Genomic DNA, 20,194 nt, shown 5'->3' on the forward strand with positions numbered 1-20,194 from the left:
GTGTTATGATCGATGTCATTGTGGAATCAATTTTTTTTTGAAGGATCTCTCTTCGCCCTGTGGTTTCTTAAAGGTTCTGGCTTCTTCCATGGAAGGTGATTAGAATTAGCCAGAAAGATACGCTCTCGGGTGTCCGTTAGGTTTGTATAAGTAGCATAGATAGGCTTGAACTTCTCCGCTGACTTGTTCTTCTTCATCCCGCTCTGGTCAACTTCACCATTCCCCTTTCTTTTGTTACTCCCCCTTGGTTATCTGGGTAATAGCCTGAGTCGTAGTTGTAACATCCGTTACTACTCCAACAGGTTGGACAGGGGTCGAGCTAGTTCCTACGATAGAAGCTCGTGCCTCATCCAGGTTTATCCATTCCCGAGCTCGGGCCAGAAATTCATCTATGCTTTTAACTCCTTTTCTCTGGAGTTCTTGCCATAGGTTTCCCCCGACAAGAATTCCCATTCTCATTCCCATGAGCTTGGAGTTGTAATCAACGTCCCTAGCTCGTGTACCAACATTGGAAAATCTACTCAGATATGCCTTCAATGTCTCGCCAGGTTGCTGCTTTACGTTGGCCAATGAATCGGCCTCAACTCGAGCTACCTGTGAAGCTCAGAATGCTTTTTTGAAATCGGAGGAAAACTTCTTCCATGAGCTTATGGAATGCCTCCAGTATCGTTTAAACCACTGCCTGGCAGGCCCAACCAGAGTTCCAGGGAACAAGATACACTTTGGATTGATCCCGACATTGTGAGCCATCATCATGGTGTTAAACATTTTGAGGTGATCAGACGGATCTCCATCTCCATCAAACTTCGACATGTGCGGCATCCTCAAACCTACAGGATATTTTGCTGCTACAATGTTTGGAGCAAAAGTTTCGAGCTCCTCATCTGAGTCACAATCGTCCTTTTCCTTCCTAGATAAGAGTCTTTTCATTTGTTCTTTCATTAGAGCCAGTCTCTCAAGGTTTTGCTCCCTAGTCCCTAGGTTAGCTGGGGGTTGTTCAACAGCTCCCATCCTATTATACGCATTTGATGGATTATTGTCTCTCCAAGATCGAGCTTGGTTATGTGGGACATTCCCATTCTCACGTACAATGTATATACCTCCCTCGTGTCAAGTATAGCTAATATCCTCATCCTGAACTGGATACCTTCTCTATGAGTTCAGATGATTGCGCATGTTGGGTTGTGGATCATATCGAGGACTTTGTACTGAACTCAAATGATTTCTCAGGTCGCTCTCAGATCTGCCTCCATGATGGCTTTACATCCAATAACTTCTGTTTGCGAAACTTACAGCTCGGGGTTGAGATTGAGGACCTGGGTTCTCAACATGTGTTTGTGGGGTGGAAGTATTCGCAGACGGGGGAGGATTTCTCCTACTGTTCTCACGAGTTGGAACATTTCAATGAGGACGAGGTGGTGATGGATGTCTTAGAAGTGACAAAGGATGCCTTATGGGTGAGGCTACCCACGTTCCATTAGGACGGAATAAATTAGCCCGCCTGGGTTCTACTCCAACATCCCTAGTTCTCTATGCCTGAGGCTCTAATCGTGGCACAAAGGGATTTGTTAGAGCATTGTGTCTTCGTGAGCTTGTCCCACCCACTCCCTGCGGATTGTTATGGGAATTTCTAGGAATCTGTGAAGAAGGCACATAGCTTTGGGTTGTGGTCCTGACTGACTGACTGACATGCTGATGATCCTTGTGATGATCAGTGGGCCGAGCATTCTGGTGGTTTCGCCCTGAAGGCACAGAACTCAGAGTGGCGGTTCTGACAGATCGACTCGGTTTAGATCGGTTACTCCTGCGGGACTTATGAGACCCGCTTTGCCTCTTTCTGACATTCACGTCGGTCGCAATAGGGGGTAACCGAGCCAAGACCTCCTCAATCTACCTGTTTTCCCTAGAGAGATGGATCCTTAACTAGGTGTTTTCCATTTCGATGGCAATCAGATATCCTGGATTAGGATTCGGCGGTAATGACGCTGAACTCCCAGTATCGCCTTGACCTGCCGGTTGTTTTCCTGGACGTTGCTGAACATTCGGGCCCCTTTCATTAGGAACAGCGGTATGATGGGCCTCCTGCCCACCGGCTGTTCTATCTCATTATCATGCATTGAGCAAGTGAAAACCATGATGAAAGTCGACTGGAACTTGTGACACACTAATTTACTCTCGATGAAAGCACCAAACTGTTGACGCGATTTTTTGCCAATAGTGTATTAAGAAATTAAATGGGTAGATTAGTGCTAGATTATAAACTGCAATAATATAGTAAGCATTCACTCAAAAGCATAGAATTTTTACGTGGTTCAGTGGTTAAAATCCACCTAGTCCACGAGTCACTATTATTACTGTTTCTCCAGAGTTTCGATAATACAAAAATAGTCCCCCCCCCCCTCCCCCTCTTGTCCAATATCCATAGTATTTATAGGGGAATTCCATGGACAGGTTTGGGTCACTGTGTAAATAAACTGCGTAATTAAATAAGGTATATAATCAATACAAATTAATCCCATTTTCATTGGGATATGATTAGATAACATAATAAATATACTCCTGCTATCTCGGATAACAAATGACAGATATATGATACAGCTTGGTCATTAATGAGCATATAAAGAATCCCAGAATCTCCTGGGATCCTTTTGTATGTGTTGTCTAGGCTCTGACGAACTCAATATTTCACCCCAGCTCGTGTTTAATCAATTACTTGACTCCGAGCTCGTAGTAACTTCAGAGCGCCCAAAGTTGGATCTAACCATTATGAGTCCCAAACTCGATTGTTACCTTAAGTGTAGGTCAAATGACAACTCGTATACCGTGTACGAACTGGATTTGATCCTGAGATGTTCAAATCATTATTAACCAGATATTCCACTTGGCTATTTTTCCACATATTTATCTGACAGTTGTACCCAAGCTGAGTAATTGAACTCGTGCTAATTTTAGGGTACAACGGATCATATCAATGGACTACTAGAGAAAACTCTTTAAATATAATTCTATAAATACATAGAGTGCAATTCCATATTTATAATGGAGTAATCATGGAATTAATAAATAAGATTATTAGATTAAAGAGTTTAATTAATAATATGGTTTATTGGAGCTTCGTATTATAGGTCCATGGTCCCCAAATCACCTCTGTCCTACACTGTCAAGGGTAAGGATGTAAAAAGAAAGATTTGTTAAGAGAAATGACTAAATTACTAATGAATTAATTTTCTAGGGCAAGGAAACAATTATTTGATAATTATGGGTGATTTATTAATTGTGAATTAATTAATTATTTAACTATATATTTTTTATTTTGAAAAACTATAGGTTAAAATTAATATTAATCTTGTTTGGATTAATATAAAGAGAGAAAATAATAAATATCTTATTTATAATATGATATTTATTTATATATTTATTTTAAATCTGATATTTTAAGATAAAGTTAATTTTAAATTAACTGATATTTATGTTGGAATAAATATTTTGTCTTAAAAGTTGATTAAATAAACAAATGAGAAAATTAGGGCAACCCTAATAGGGCTAGGCGACACACACTGTACAGTACAATGTGTGGCACCTAGCATTAGGGATTTTATCCCTGGGATTTGAATTTTGAATTTCAAATAAACTTGTTTAATCAGTTATTTAATTATTTTTTTAAATATGATTTAAATAAATAATTAAATGAAAATATCTAATCAATTTTAATTTGAATTATATTTTAATTAAATAAAGATTATTTAATTAGATTAAATGTCTTTATAAATCTAATATACGTGATATTCAGATAATGATGGTGAATTAGATTCTCTCTTTTTAACGCGATAGTTTTTTCTAAACCTGAAAACTATTCTAACCCTTCTCTCTGTCAAAACTCTCTAGATCTCATGTGTTGAGTATATCTAGGGAGTCACATAAATAAACCTTTTGAATCCTACGTGCCCACACACGTCCTTGTGTGTTTGTGGATTGGTTTGGAAGACCAGGGTGTGAGATCTCAGAACACTGGATAGGAAGATCGTTGATTTATACAAAAAGACTCAAGGACACTTGATAGGCTACAAGAGGTAATCCCTGATCTATTTGTATGTGATTTAATATTTATATATGTATATGATCCTGACTGATATTTATATTTATTAAAATGGGTCCATATATTTCGCTGCGTACCTTTGATTTGATAAAACAATGCTCTAGGTTTTTGAACATATTAGATTGATTTAGGCACATTAATTATTAAGGGTAAAAGTTTTATAAAGTGAAGTGGAAACCTTAACAATTTTTATTATCTTGAGTCTATTCACATTTAGTTATTTGTTCTTTAAAACTCATAGTTATTTATTATTTTGCTTCTTGTTATCTTTCAAAATTGATTGCTTAGATAAAGTTAGGATTTAGTATTTGCTATATTTAATTTATTCAATTGATTTTAATCCTTGTGGGACGATATCTGTCTTTAAACTACTTTACTACTTGTTCGATTTGTTCACCTACAAGCATATTCATTATTTTTCGCAACAGAAAACCCTTTTGATTATGTGCATCAAGTTATGTCCAATGATGATAGAAAGATTGCATTTGAGCTTTTAAAGTAGATTAGGAAACATTCTACTCCTCATGGAGATGGATCTCAGAGGTTGGTCAATTTTTTAAACAAGCCAAATATTCATCAACCATTAAGATCTAGAAAACTAGTCGCCCACTGTCGCTGACCACCCTTCGATGCCTAAGTTCTTTGTCATTGCTATTGTCGGCCAGCCCATCTGATGTCAAACCCCTCCTCCCATAGTGTCGAGCTCGTCCTCTAGGCATCTCCATCCATCCTAGCCCGAATACGCCCGTCCCAATTGACCTATGCCCTTCCCAGCCTAAGAAAAAATAAGAACTCGGAGGAAATGGACGAGGAAGGTTAGTTTTTTTTTTAATTTTTTGTTCTAGTTTAATTTTTTTATTATTATTTAAGATTTTGAATTAATTTTTGTGTTTAATTTTGTTAAAAATATTTTAATCTTTAGTTTTGTTTAAAAATTAATTTTAAGATATTTGAATAAAGTAAAATTGAAACAATTTTTGTTTTTATTTAAGTTTAATTATTTAAAATTATTTATGTTGTTTTTAAAATTTAAATATATTTTCAATTAATTTTTCTTTTATAAAATCAATTTAAATTATTTTTTTAAATATTATGAGTCTGATCAATGAGAGTGAGATACATGATGGTCCAATAAGCACTTAACAGAATTAATCGAGGAGATATTGACAAAAGTATTGTTTTAGCAACTTCGAGTATTATGTATATTAAAAAAAAGATTGAGTATCAAAGTGCTAACATTTTGAAAATTTTTGGTATTTATGCAACATTTTTCTTAATTTAGTCACTAATTGCCCTTTATCAAATAAATCCTAATTTATACGTTAAAATGAGATTAGTAACAAATAAAAAATATAGCACCCATTTTTTTTTCTTTATAACACTTTTAATTTATTAATTATTAGCAAATGTATTATTATGGTAAATTGACCTAAATATTCTCATCAAATATAAAAAAAAAATACAAATTTATTTTCTATTGTAGCTCTTAAAATATTTAATATATCACATATATTAATTAGTTTATCATTTTTAATAAATTTTTTTATATAAATACTTCAAATTTTAGAAGCATGGAATTTATTAATAATTCTTCTATTCAATACTCTCATTTTTTTCTCACTACATACATTTCTACTTAAATTCCTTATAAATTATTAAAAATTCCTTTCCACATTTATAATTTATTGCTTATAAAGAATTTATATGTGTGGAAAGAATTTTTAACAATTTATGAGTTTAAGTAGAAATTTGTATAGTGCGGAAAGATCAGGACATTCATAGAAGTACCCTTAATAAATTTCATGTTTCTAAAATTTAAAGTATGTACATTTTTTTTATTAAAAATAATAAACTACTTAATATATAAGTGATTATTAAATATTTTAGAGGTATAATAGAAAATAATTTCTTTTTTAATATTTTATGAGAATATTTAGGTTAATTAGAAAAATAATATATTTAGTAATAATTAATTAATTAATTAAAAGAGATTTAAAGATAAAAAGATGGGTGTAATGTTTTGTTTTTGTTAAAAATCTCATTTTACCCTTATAAGTTAGGATTTATTTAATAAATTATAATATTAGGGGACCTATTGTAGGAAATAGCATATAACATGATATTTGTTTATTTTCATGTAATTTACATATTATCAAACAAACATGTAAACTCCTAGAACATGCTCTTATGAAATTGATACAAAATAGAGTAAAGCACAGAAACTTACATATACGCAGCGGAACTGGAACAACTTCTTCCTTCAATCTCTCTTATCCTTGATTGCTTTCTGTAGCAGAGTATTATCAAGAGAATGAACTATATCAGCAACACAGTCGTCCTCACCAAGCCTTTGATCAACCTATAACTAGTGTGGGTTGGTTCTCAACACATGATATAGAGATCTAGAAGAGAAGAAGAGATAGTGGCTATGAAATGATTAGATTGTCTAGGTTTTCACTTACCCAATGAATCAACTGAAACTTATTTATTGAAAACCCTAGATATCATATTCCTTATATAGGCAACTTAATGAGCCTTTTTTAAATTTAAATTTAAATTAATTAGTAATAATCAAAAAAATAAAAACCTTGGGCTTCCACAAATGGACTTGGGCTCAATCTCTTTGTTTTGAATTTAAATCTCAATTGGACTTAAATTCAAAACCTTTTTATTTATTTACCTTTTAATTAATTAATTATAATTTGAAACATGATTTAATATTATTTATTTATGTTGACTCCAATTTATCAATATTAATAAAATTGTCCAAAGATTCTCTTTTATTCTCTAAATCTTACATCTCTATAAAAATTTCCAAAATTGACCTAGTCAACTTTAAAAATCCTAATTGATAATTAAATCAATTAATTGAGATATTCTAGATGATTTACTCAAAGGTGATGTGGGAATCATGGATCTATGAAATCAAGCTCCTATAAGTTATCGTGAATTTATTTACGAATAATTTCACTACCTTATTAATTCCTCATGACTCCACTATAGACTCGAAATTGAATTCTTGAATTCATAGAACATATTTTACAAACCATAAATATGTTATCCATTGTTAAAACCATTACAGTCAGTCAATCTTCTATCGATGACTTACTAACGAGTTGGGTGCAAATTACCGTTTTATCCCTCATCAGTATTTTATCCTTAACTCCCACTAAGCTCCTTAAAAATGATATTCCCATGAACTTAATCACAAAAATGAGATCTTAATCATTTAACCTTTTGAACAAAGCAATTAAGGAAATCATATTTTCACTTATCATACAGAAGTTATAGATTTCATATCTACGAATAATACTCCCACTCAATTACACTACTAGATATCCAAGATGTAAGTATGGGCTAGACCGTAGGGTAAGCTGGTAATGAACAAGTCAATAGATTTAAATAATATAATTAGCAGAATATTATAACTTAGAATTAATATCAACTTAACCTTTGGTTAATGTTTTGACATTGATTAGATTCGATAAAAATGATACTTATTTATCAATCAATAGTCAATATCGGTCTTAGTCTGATGTAACTGAAAACATCCGATCTTATCTACTTGGTCAATGCCTTGGACAAGACATCACACCCCGAATGTGTAAGTAGATCATATCGTAGATTGCCTAATTAATGAAAATCCAATGCACTGATCTAATCTTAGGACTCGTTCTTTTGAACATATAATTAAAACTATAATCCACTGTGACCTAGTCACTATAATTTTAACCATCCATATGTTCGAGATTTTATAAATGTTTGTATTGTTTCAATAATTATGTAATAAAACTGGCAAGCAACACAGTTGTCAAACTAAATGATTTGTACTACTTTTATTGACAATATAAAATCGCATTACATGTCCGACATGGTTTTATAAGGGCATAAAACCCACCAAACTCCCACTTTCCCTTTTAAAACAAATGATACATGTTTCTCAAAACCATTCATTCTACATGCTTCACAATTATGCTCTCTGCTTATATCTTTGTAAGGGGATATGAAAGATTGCTTTCCAATTCTATCTTCATCACCTTCACATCACGCATTTGCCACACATCTTTGAAAATGTGGTATTTTCTCTCTATATGCTTTGCTCTTTTGTGGCTTCGATATTTTTTCGAATTCGCTCTTGCCTTATTACTGTCACTATATAAAATGAGTGGTTTATTCACTTTTGGAATAACATAGAGATCCATGTAGAACTTCTTCAGCCAGACTATTTCCTTAGCGTCCATAGACACAACTATTGACTCAGCCTCCAAGGTGGAATCTGAAATGGCAGGTAGGCTAACGCTTCTCCAAATCATAGCTACTAAGATGGCAGACAACCTATCGCTTCTCCAAGTCATAGCTCCACCCCAAGAGTAAACATCTTTTTAGAAGTAGACTTCTTGTCATCAACATCAATCTAAAATCTGAATCTCTGTAGCCTAATAGGTTCAAAGATACTCCTAAAAAAGATTAACATATAGTCTCTAGTCCATCAAAAATACCAACTTCCATCTATTGTTCATTTCCAAGGTTTTACTGGCACTTGCTCACCACTCCCACTGCATAGCAGATCTTCTGGTCACAACACATAATATAGCATGCATTAGACTTCTAATTGAAAATGCATAAGGAATTTGTTACATCTTTTCTTTCTCTTGAGGAGTCTGTTAAGACTACTGCTTAGAAAAATAAATTCCATGTCAAGACGCTAAACATCATTTCTAAAAATTTGTTAAAGAGTAATGACCAAGTACCTCACCTATGTAGGTCCCTTGAGTTAGAGCCAAAATTTGGTTATTTCTATCCTTGGTGATCTGGATTCCAAGAACACGACTTGCTACAACGAAATTTGGAATTTCGTTTCCAGCCAGTTCTTTATGTCTAATAATTTCTTGACATTGTTTCCAATGAGTAAGATATCATCTACATAAAGAATTAAGAGCACCATAATGTATTTTCCCCTACGTTGTTAAACAAAAGGGTCAATTACATTTTGTTCAAAACCCCAGGTCTTAATGTTTCCATTTAACCTTAAGTTCTAGGAGCACGAAGCTTGTTTAGGTCCATAGATTGACCTACACAACTTGCCGAATTTCTTGTACAACTACTTCAAAACCTTCTGATTGATCCATGTTAATGGTCTCATCAAGGTAGCCATTAAAAATGCTTCTTTAATGTCCATTTTCCTTATATCTTAATCGAGCGTTGTGGGTATGGATAAGAGTATACTAAATGAATTTTAACATGGATACCAGAGAAAAAGTTTTCTCTAAGCAAAATTTCTCTCTCTGCCACGAGTTGAGCCTTAAATGTCTTGACATTTTCATCAACTCCTATTTTCTTCTTATATATCAACTTGCACCCTATGTGCCTAAAGTCCAATGGCAAATCTACAAGATCTCAGACAAATTAAGAGCATAGACTCTATTTCCTGGTACTTCGCTTTGAGTCAAAGATCCCTTTCAGACTTAGCTAGTTAGAACTTTACTTAGCTAGTTAGATAGTAGTAGTAGTAGTAGTAGTAGTAGTAGTAGTAGTAGTAGTAGTAGTAGTAGTAGTAGTAGTAGTAGTGGTAGTAGTGGTAGTAGTAGTAGTAGTAGTAGTAGCTAATAGTAGTTATAGTATGATAGTTACTGTGGATTTTGGTTCAAGCTAGGACTTAGTTGAACACTCGTAGCAAAATTTATAGATTTTATAAGTTTAACCTATAGTTTAAGAATATTAATTATAACATAAGGTTTGATTAATATAAAGATGCCATTTATTATACTATAAGGTTTAGATAGAATTAATAAGATCATGACACTTGTCGTGTGCATGTTTATTTGAGAATTTATTTATAGTTTAAATAAAAGAAAGTTCAAGAAAGCTCTAGAATCTTCCAATACCATTAAGAGCATGACATTTGTCACAATCTTGTTTATTTGAGGATTTAAGCATTTTAAGTGGATAATTCAAAAATAGAAGTTTCTAGAAGCTCTAGACTCTTCCAGAACTTGTTGGAATCTCGTATTACTCAGTCAAACCTGATTAATCAATTCAAATTAAGCTGAAAAAGTGCAATTACGTGTTTAATATATTCACGTATGTCGATATATAGCAACATAGGAGCCGATGTATCGTCACACGGGGACTATGAAAAACACGTCAACTTCGCACAAACGAAACGACGAGCACTCAGGACATAAGGCCAGATGATATATCGCCTATGATGGGCGATATATCTACCCTAGGGCCATATTTTCAAATGATGTTGAAACCGAGCTTGATTAATTTCCTAACCTCTTGACTAGCCTCTGAACATTTTGACCGAGTCTTCAGCACCTGTTGAACGAATATTCAAATATTTTTCAATTTATACTCATTATTTGTATTCAAGCTAAAAGGAGATAGTTCACTCCTTGAACTCTATAAATAGGACCTAGTACCCAGCCATTATTCTCATTCTTCAAGTTGTGTTCAGAGCCTTCAAGCTGCTAGGGTTACTATAGAGTGATAAACACTTGGGTTGGGATAAAAGCTTTATCATCTTAAGCTTTATAAACACTTGGTAAGTGAGATAAATAATGTGTTTTCAATATCAAGGTGTAGTTCGGTTCTAGTACATTCAAAGGTATTCATAATCTTAAGTTCATTTATGTATGGTTCTTTAGTTTCCTTTAGTTTTCTTCATTCAGATCCTAACTCATTGTTTAAATTCTTGGTTAGGTATTCAAGTTCTTTGAACTTAAGGTTTCTTTTTGGTAAGTCTCCTCTTGGTAATGTAGTTCTCTTCTTTCCATCTCTTTTCTTTAGAAATACTCACTATTCTTGTTGTTTGTTTTAGGAGTGTTCCAAATCTCATCCTTGTTCTCAAAAATCCTAGTGTTGGTAAGGAAAATAGGATAGAATTTTTATGTTTATATGATATGTTATGCTTATGTTATGTTATGTTACCTTATGTTATGTTATCTTATGTTCACATTATGTATAGTATATAGTCTTTGGGCATATGACTTGTCTAGCTAACAAGCCCCAAAAATTTATGGGCATATGACTTGCTTAGTTAGCAAGCCCCATAAATCTATGGGCATATGACTTGCTTAGTTAACAAGCCCCAAGAGGTATAATGGCCATTGTAGTTTATAGAATATATGATTTATAGTATATGTTTATGATATAGTTTTATGAATATGCTTATATGTGTTAGTAGATTTTTCCTTGTTTGACATTAGGCTCGTTCCTTTATTTTTATGTATGCAGGAAATAGTTATGGCGACGGAAGGATTCTTGGCAGCTTGGTTTGTGTATTAAGGATGAAGGGATTCGATGGACTGCGTGAACAATTCGAGGACGACGTTATTTTAGTCTCTTTAAATTATATTTTTATGTATTTTCCGCATTTAGTTTTGTAAACAATTTCCTTTAGTTTAAAGTTATGTTTTATTTTAAAAAAATTGGATCTCATACCCCGTATTTATGTATTTCAATATTTACTCTGGATTTTTCAATAAAGTTGTGAATATTTCTTATGTATGTTTTCTCAAAAATAGTAGCTAAGTCTAGCAGTTTTAATGGTCCAATGTCTTAGAATTAGTTGGGTCATTACAGTTGGTATTAGAGCAACGGTTCATTCCATGAAGTTCTCCTTGATACACACGCTCAAGCTCCAAATCTAACCGCCAATGTAATTTTTTATGTGATAGTTATTATGTTTATGTGTTTAGCTAACATTTTAGCCTTATTTTTTCAGTTAAGAATGAATGGAGCATTAACTTATGAGGATATCTGAGCCATTAAGGCCTTGAAAAGAATTAGAGAGCCAAGAAACATCGTAGGAGTGCTAGAAAGAATCACCCGAAGACTGCTCTTATTCCACAGGGAGATAGGTCGCCTCCAAGAAACTAAGCAAATCATGATGAGAGCTACGGAGCAATCTGTTTTAGTAATTAGACTTTTTAAAGATTATCCTACTATAACTGCAGCCTTAGAAGACATACGGGAGACGATAGATGATGAAGATGAATTACCAGTAGCTATGAGATATTATTTTCTCATACTTAGGTTCACCTCTAAGATGGAGTTCCAATTCACAAATGAGCAAAAACATAGAATTTTTACGAATCTTCCTCGAGGGCATTTTGAGGCTTAAGATAATGATGACTATGAAGAGATAGACGATGATATGTTAGATGAAGGATCAGATGTAGAAGATCCTGGTTTTTAGATTAAATTAGTTTCTTTGTTTGTTTTATTTATTATTTGTTTTATTTTATGATTGTACTTAGTGAAAACTGTTTTTCCAAATAAATATCAATGTTATTTTGATGACATGTATGAGTTTGACTTCTTTTTTTACAATGATAATAAATAATAAATTTAATAAATAATGACTGTGGATGCCAAAAATCCACCAAGTAAGAAAAACAAAAGAAGTTTCTAGTCCCTTAAGGAAGGAAACAGCTAAGGGGCACCAAAGGCACCAAGTACGCGATGAAGGCAGAAGGTTATTATAGGCCATCAAAGTGTTAAACACTCGCAGGGCTCTAGGCCTCACGAGGTCATTCCAGACCCCCAAGCCGCATCACCTTGTTAGACGCCTTTGTCATGCACACATGGCCCTTATCCATGCCCCTCGAAGTTAAGGCCCCAGCCTCGCGAACACTACTCCAGCAGCACCCCGTTGCACCCCGCGCATGCCAACACCTCATGCGCCTAGCCTTGCCCCGAGGTGTCCTACACCAAGGACCTCATGCCAAGAAGACATTTCACACCTAGGATGTATCCCATGTCTCACCAAGGCATGCGCCTCGCGCCCCGCGCGCACCAGGGGCCTCGCGCCCGCGCGCAACAGGGACCTCGCGCCCGCGCGCACATGTGCCTCGCGCCCCGCGTGCACCAGGGGCCTCGCGCCCGCGCGCACATGCGCCTCGCGCCCCGCGCGCACATGCGCCTCGCGCCCGCGCGTACCAGGGGCCTCGCGCCCGCGCCCGCGGCCACATGCGCCTCGCGCCCGCGCGCACCGGGGCCTCGCGCCCGCGCGCACCTGGGGCCTCGCGCCCGCGCACACATGCGCCTCGCGCCCCGCGCGCACATGGGCCTCGCGCCCGCGCGTACCAGGGGCCTCGCGCCCCGTGCGTGCACATGCGCCTCGCGCCCCGCGCGCACAGGGGCCTCACGCCCCGCGCGCACCAGGGGCCTTGTGCCTGCGCGCACATGCGCCTCGTGCCCCGCGCGCCCATGGGCCTCGCGCCCGCGCGCACCAAGAGCTCGCAGTGAGGTCACCTCACCTCGCCCCCAAAGGCTTCGCCCAAGGGTAACGCATGTATATAGCGGCCTCGTCCCCAAAGGCCTCGCCCAAGGGCCACGTGTGCCTCGCTTCGCTCACCGGCCACGTCAAAGGCCTCAAGAGACATAGCCTCCACTAAACACCCTTCGGCCATATATCAAGAGCCTCGTAGTATGGGGGATGCAAAGTGATGGTTTCACAAGATAAGCCCCTCATCTCATTTGTAGGTGTCATGCCTCATAACACACGCAGCAGGCCCCATTGAAGAAGCCTTATCTCTCTTCTTGAACTTCCCTACACTTAGTAGGACGTGGAATAACCATTGATTACATAGTACCCGTACGTGTACGGGTGCATGACGTACAACCATGGGGAGGACAGATGCATGACCCTGACACCTGTAGCACACAAGTAGTGGAGGTACGGATCAATCCAGAGAGTGGAGGCACTATATGCACGCCTCTGACTATGTACCAAGCTGACACTATGATCCTCTGCTCCACCACTCTTCCCACACCACTGCCACCTGTGCTATTACCCTGACAGTGTACTTTTGTACTATTTTGTCTCACGGGACCACCATGTATAAGGGGCCATTAGAGCCCAGCTATAAAAGGGGCTTGACCCCTCAGAATGAGGGGTTGGAAAATTCATTGTAAGGAGAGGCTATTGAGAAATATACCAGGACTTGCTCCATCATTTATCTGTGTTTACTTTTCCTTAAAGTTTATTCTTAGTTCTTATATAAACATCACCTGACTTACCTTTGAGTTTTCCGATCTAATTTCGTTGACGAGATTTCACCGTCAACAATGACCAAGTTCTGTGAGGGTGGATACAAATCAATGGACCGGGTTCTATATTGAGAGTTAGGGGGCCATAGTAGTGGGAACGATTTTACTGATCTTAGCCCTCCCTCAATATGGTTAACTTTGGAACAATGATGAGTTTCGAGCCTGAGGATTAAGTCATATAGGATGATTAGAAACAAACTTAGAAAATAATAAAGATGGCTTATTTTTTTTTCCAAGTATAGAAACACACTCTAATAATAAAAGAAGGCTTATACAATTATTTTCATAAAAAATCATAAATTAATAGGTCTGAGTTATGTTTGCTTAGATTAAGTTTATGCCTTAGAGCCTATTAGGGTAAGTTCTAACATGTTTTTCTCAAACTATTAGAACTCCGTTAAAGATGTCGCTCAGAAGGTCTGCATGCACGAATGCCAATGCCTCCAACGTTGCTCCTGAGAGCAATGAATCCCCTCCAGTTCGTAGAAGGGGAGTGCATGCTACTACCAACCGAAGTGCGCCATCGCCGTCGCCGACGGTTGACAACACTACAGAAATTGCCAGACTACGACATCAAGTTGAGGAATTACTGCAACAACAGCGACAACAGGCTCAGCCTCAGACTCAGCCTTCGCCGCAACCATAGCCATAACAGATGGCTCCAGCACCCAAACAAGTTGGTCCATATGGGGGATGGTCAATGGAGAACTATGCGCCATACCCAGCTCAGCATATGGAGCCAATTTATGAGCGGTTTCATAAGCAACATGCTCCAAATTTTGAAGGGACAACATACCCCTTCGAGGTGAAAAAATGGCTCAGAAATGTGGAGCCGATCCTAGCACACATGAATCTCGGCAACGCGGATAGCATATCTTGCATTTCGTCTCTGCTCAAGAAAGATGCTAGAATATGGTGGGACTTAGTTCAGCAGACTCATGATGTCGCCACAATGACTTGGACCAGATTTGTGGAGCTGTTCCATAAAAAGTACTACAATTCGGCAGTCATCGCTTCAAGGGTCGAGGAGTTTGCTGGTTTGAAGGAAGGGAACTTATCAGTAGCAGAATATGCTCGGTAGTTCAATCGATTATGGTTCCAACAGACTTTCTGAGGGTGACCAAGTTCGTTAGAGGACTTCGACCGAAGATTGAGCTAGGGGTTAAGCTAGCAAACCCAGGAAATACTACCTATGCCGATGTTCTAGAAACGACAATAGCAAGGCTTTAGGCGGATGTTAGTAAAGAGGAAGCCAGTAAGCCAGAGCCTAAACAGTAGAGTCAACCTCACAATGGTCGAAACAACCACCACAACAACAATAGCAATCACTCCAGCAACAATAATGGTCAGAAAAGAAAGAATCCTGACAACAAGCAGTCTGACAACGATAAAAGGGCACAGCGTACAATGGAGGTAATAAGACGGGTTATGTAGAATACTCGCAATGTGCTAAGTGCCAAAAGAAACATCCTGGTGAGTGCCATGCAAATACCAAGGGATGCTACAATTGTGGTCAGGAAGGACACCGGAGGAGAGAATGTCCCCAGCTCAAGCCAGAGGGAAAAAGGGAAGACAAGATGGTTCCTAACAGGGTATTTGCCTTAATCCAAGGAGAAGCTGACGCTAGCAATAAAGTAGTTACAGGTCAGGTTTCTATCCTCAATAATGTATGTTCTGTATTATTTGATTCCAGAGCCACTCACTTGTATATCACGTTAGGAATGATAAAGGAATTAGACAAGCCTTGTGAAAGATTTAGAACTAGGTATGTAACTGAGTTTCCTTCGGGCAAAGTAGTCCTATCATCACGGATAGTACGAGGCGTGCCGATCAAGATTGAGGAAGTAGAACTAGAAGGAGACCTGATAGAACAGGAGATCAAAGACTTCGACGTGCTACTAGGCATGGACTGGCTAGCAAGGCATGGTGCAACCATTGAATGCAAATGCAAGAAAGTGACGTTCGAGACTCCTGGCAACCAGAGATTATGCTTTATGGGACAAGTTTCAAAATTACGCACACTGCTTATATCATCTCTCAAAGCTCAGAGGATGATAGAAAAAGGATGTCAAGAATTCTTAGCCAGCGTCACGGATGTGGTAAAGGAAACACCACTAAAGGTTGGAGACATCCACATTGTAAAGGAATTTCCAGAAGTATTTCCCAATGACTTACCATGGTTTCCGCTAACTCGGGAAATTGACTTCACAATCGAACTAGTACCGAGCACTGAGCCTATCTCAAAGGCACCATACCGAATGGCACCTACCAAACTCAAGGATTTGAAGACGCAACTACAAGAACTCCTAGACTTGGGTTTCATTAGACTGAGTCATTCTCCATGGGGAGCACCGGTTCTATTTGTGAAGAAAAAGGAGGGAAGCATGTGGATGTGCATAGATTACCGTGAGCTGAATAAGGTGACGATTAAGAATAAGTACCCGCTACCCCGGATTGATGACTTGTTTGATCAACTCTGAGGAGCAATCGTGTTCTGAAAGATCGATTTACGGTCCAGGTATCATCAGCTCAAGGTACGGGAAGAGGATATTCCCAAGACAGCCTTTAGAACTCGTTATGGGCATTACGAGTTTTTAGTTATGTCTTTCGGTCTTACCAACGCTCCAGCCGCGTTTATGGATTTAATGAATAGGGTCTTTAAGGACTACTTGGATAAATTTGCCATAGTATTCATCAACGATATCTTGGTATACTCAAAGGACGCAGTCGAGCACGAAAACACATTTAAGGTTGATCATGTTGCGACTAAAGGAGCATCAATTGTACGCTAAGTTCAAGAAGTGCAAATTTTGGCTTTCACAAGTAGCATTCCTCAGGTACATTGTATCCAAGGACGGAGTTGCAGTAAACCCATCTAAAGTAGAGGCTGTGAAGGATTTGCCAAGACCAAAGAACGCATCAGAGGTAAGAAGCTTTATGGGATTAGCAGGTTATTATCGAAGGTTTGTAGAGGGCATTTCTAAGATAGCCACTTCGCTTACCAACCTGACCTGGAAGCAACAAAGGTTTAACTGGACCGATAAGTGTGAAGAAAGCTTCTAGTTGCTTAAAGATAAGTTGTGCTCAGCACCAGTACTTTGTGTACCGACACCCAACGAAAAGTTTGTAGTCTACTGTGATGCGTCAAAGCAAGGGTTGGGTTGTGTGCTGATGCAAAATGACAAGGTGATAGCCTATGCCTTAAGGCAGCTAAAGGAGTATGAGCAACAATATCCAACACATGATATGGAGTTGGCAGCGGTGGTCTTTGCATTAAAAATCTAGCGCCATTATCTTTATGGAGAACGGTGTGTGATTTATACGGACCACAAAAGCTTAAAGTATTTCTTCACTCAGAAGGAGCACAACATGAGGCAACGCAGGTGGTTAGAACTAGTGAAGGATTATGACTGCGAAATCCTATACCACCTGGGAAAGGAAAACGTAGTTGCTAATGCGCTAAGTAGGAAGAGTTATGGAAGTATAGCAGCACTAGCAGGAATAGAAAAGTCACTATAGTAGGAGCTGATCAGTGCCAGAATAGAAGTAGTCATCGGTAAGCTGGCTAACTTGTCTATCCAGTCAAGTCTGTTAGAAGAAATACGGATTGGACAAGGGCATGATGACACATTAGTAGCACATATGGATGCATTTAGAGAAGGTAAGGCCACAGATTTCTCGATATCAGGGCAGCGGTTATTGAGATATAAGGATCGGGTATGCGTGCCAAATGATCAAGGGATTAAGAAGAAGATCTTAGAAGAAGCACACAGTACCCCATACTCAGTTCACCTAGGGTCAACCAAGATGACTCATGATATTAAGGCAATATATTGGTGGCCAGGAATGAAGAAAGATATAGCGAAATTTGTGTCTAAATGTTTAGTATGCCAGCAAGTGAAAGCGGAACATCAGTGGTCTGTAGGCTTATTGCAACCACTTAGCATTCCATAATGGAAATGGGACGATATAGCCATGGATTTCGTGACGGGTTTGCCATGAACAAGTAAGCAGCATGATTCAGCTTGGGTGGTAATAGATAGACTAACCAAGTCAGCTCATTTCCTGCCTATCAAAACTATGTATACCGCAGATCAGTACGCAGATGTTTATGTCCGAGAAATAGTACGACTGCATGGAATCCCTAAGACTATAGTGTCCGATAGAGGATCGGTGTTTACATCAAGATTTTGGAGAAGTTTGCAGCAAGCTATGGGTACCAAGTTAAGTCTTAGTACGACATTTCATCCTCAGACAGACGGTCAGTTCGAGCGTACCATACCGATTTTAGAAAATATGTTGCACGCTTGTGTACTTGATTTCAGAGGATTATGGAGTAAGTACTTGCCGCTGATAGAATTCTCCTACAACAATAGCTACCAGTCAACGATCGCGATGGCACCCTATGAGTTGCTTTACGGAAGGAGGTGTCGATCACCGTTACATTGAGACAAGGTAGGAGAAAGGGAACTGCTTGGACCCAAAGCCGTTAGAGAGGCTCAGGATGTAGTAGCGCTAATTAGAAAGCATACGCTCGCTGCTCATAGCCGTCAGAAAAGTTATGCGGATGCCAAGCGGCGTGATGTGGAATTCAAGGTCGGAGATCAAGTCTTCCTAAGGATATCTCCTATGAAAGGTGTGAAGTGGTTTGGGAAGAAAGGAAAGCTTACTCCCCGGTTTATAGGTCCTTTCGAGATATTGGACGAAGTGGGAGCAGTTGCATATAGATTTGCCCTACCACCAGCTCTAGCAGATAGTCACAATGTGTTCCACATCTCGATGTTGTGTAGATATGTGTCAGACCCATCTCACGTCCTCAAGTATGATACGATAGCACTCCAGAAAGACTTGAGTTATGAGGAACGACTGGTTAGCATCCTAGATAGAGGGATGAAGCAGTTATGTTCCAAGAGTTTTCCGATAGTCAAAGTCCTATGGAGTAATAGTTTTGAACGGGAAGCAACGTGGGAGTTGGAGGAGGACATGTTAGCCCGGTATCCATAATTTTTTGGTAAATAAATTTCGGGGACGAAATTCTTTTTAGTAAGGGAGAATTGTAGAGTCCCAAAACTTTACTTAGCTAGTTAGATAATAGCAGTAGTAGTAGTAGTAGCTAGTAGTAGTTATAGTATGATAGTTACTATGGATTTTGGTTCAAGTCGGGACTTATTTGAACACTGGTAGCAACACTTATAGATCTTATAAGTTTAACCTATAGTTTAAGAATATTAATTATAACATAAGGTTTTAATAATATAAAGATGTCATTTATTATACTATAAGGTTTAGATAGAATTAATAAGATCATGACACTTGTTGTGTGCATGTTTATTTAAGGATTTATTTATAGTTTAAATAAAAGAAAGTTCAAGAAAGCTCTAGAATCTTCCAAGACCATTAAGAGCGTGACATTTGTCACAATCTTGTTTATTTGAGGATTTAAGCATTTTAAGCGGATAATTCAAAAATAGAAGTTTCTAGAAGCTCTAAACTTTTCCAGAACTTGCTGGAATCTTGTATTACTCAGTCAAACCTAATTAATCAATTCAAATTAAGCTGAAAAAGTGCAATTACGTGTTTAATATATTCACGTATGCCGATATATCGCAGCATAGAAGCCGATGTATCGCTACACGGGGAATACGAAAAACACGTCAACTTCGCACAAACGAAACGATGAGTATTCGGGGCATAAGGCCAGGCGATATCTCACCTATGATGAGCGATATGTCGGCCCTAGGGCCATATTTTCAAACGATGTTGAAACTGAGCTTGATTCATTTCCTAACCTCTTGACTAGCCTCTGAACATTTTGACCAAGTCTTCAGCACTTGCTGAACGAATATTCAAATATTTTTCAATTTATACTCATTATTTTTATTCAATCTAAAAGGAGATAGTTCAATCCTTGAACTCTATAAATAAGACCTAGTACCCAGCCATTATTCTCATTCTTCAAGCTGTGTTCAGAGCCTTCAAGCTGCTAGGTTTACTATAGAGTGATAAACACTTGGGTTGGGATAAAAACTTTATCATCTT

Source organism: Humulus lupulus, chromosome 2, assembly GCF_963169125.1.
Source record: "Humulus lupulus chromosome 2, drHumLupu1.1, whole genome shotgun sequence".
NCBI classification, from domain to species: Eukaryota; Viridiplantae; Streptophyta; class Magnoliopsida; order Rosales; family Cannabaceae; genus Humulus; species Humulus lupulus.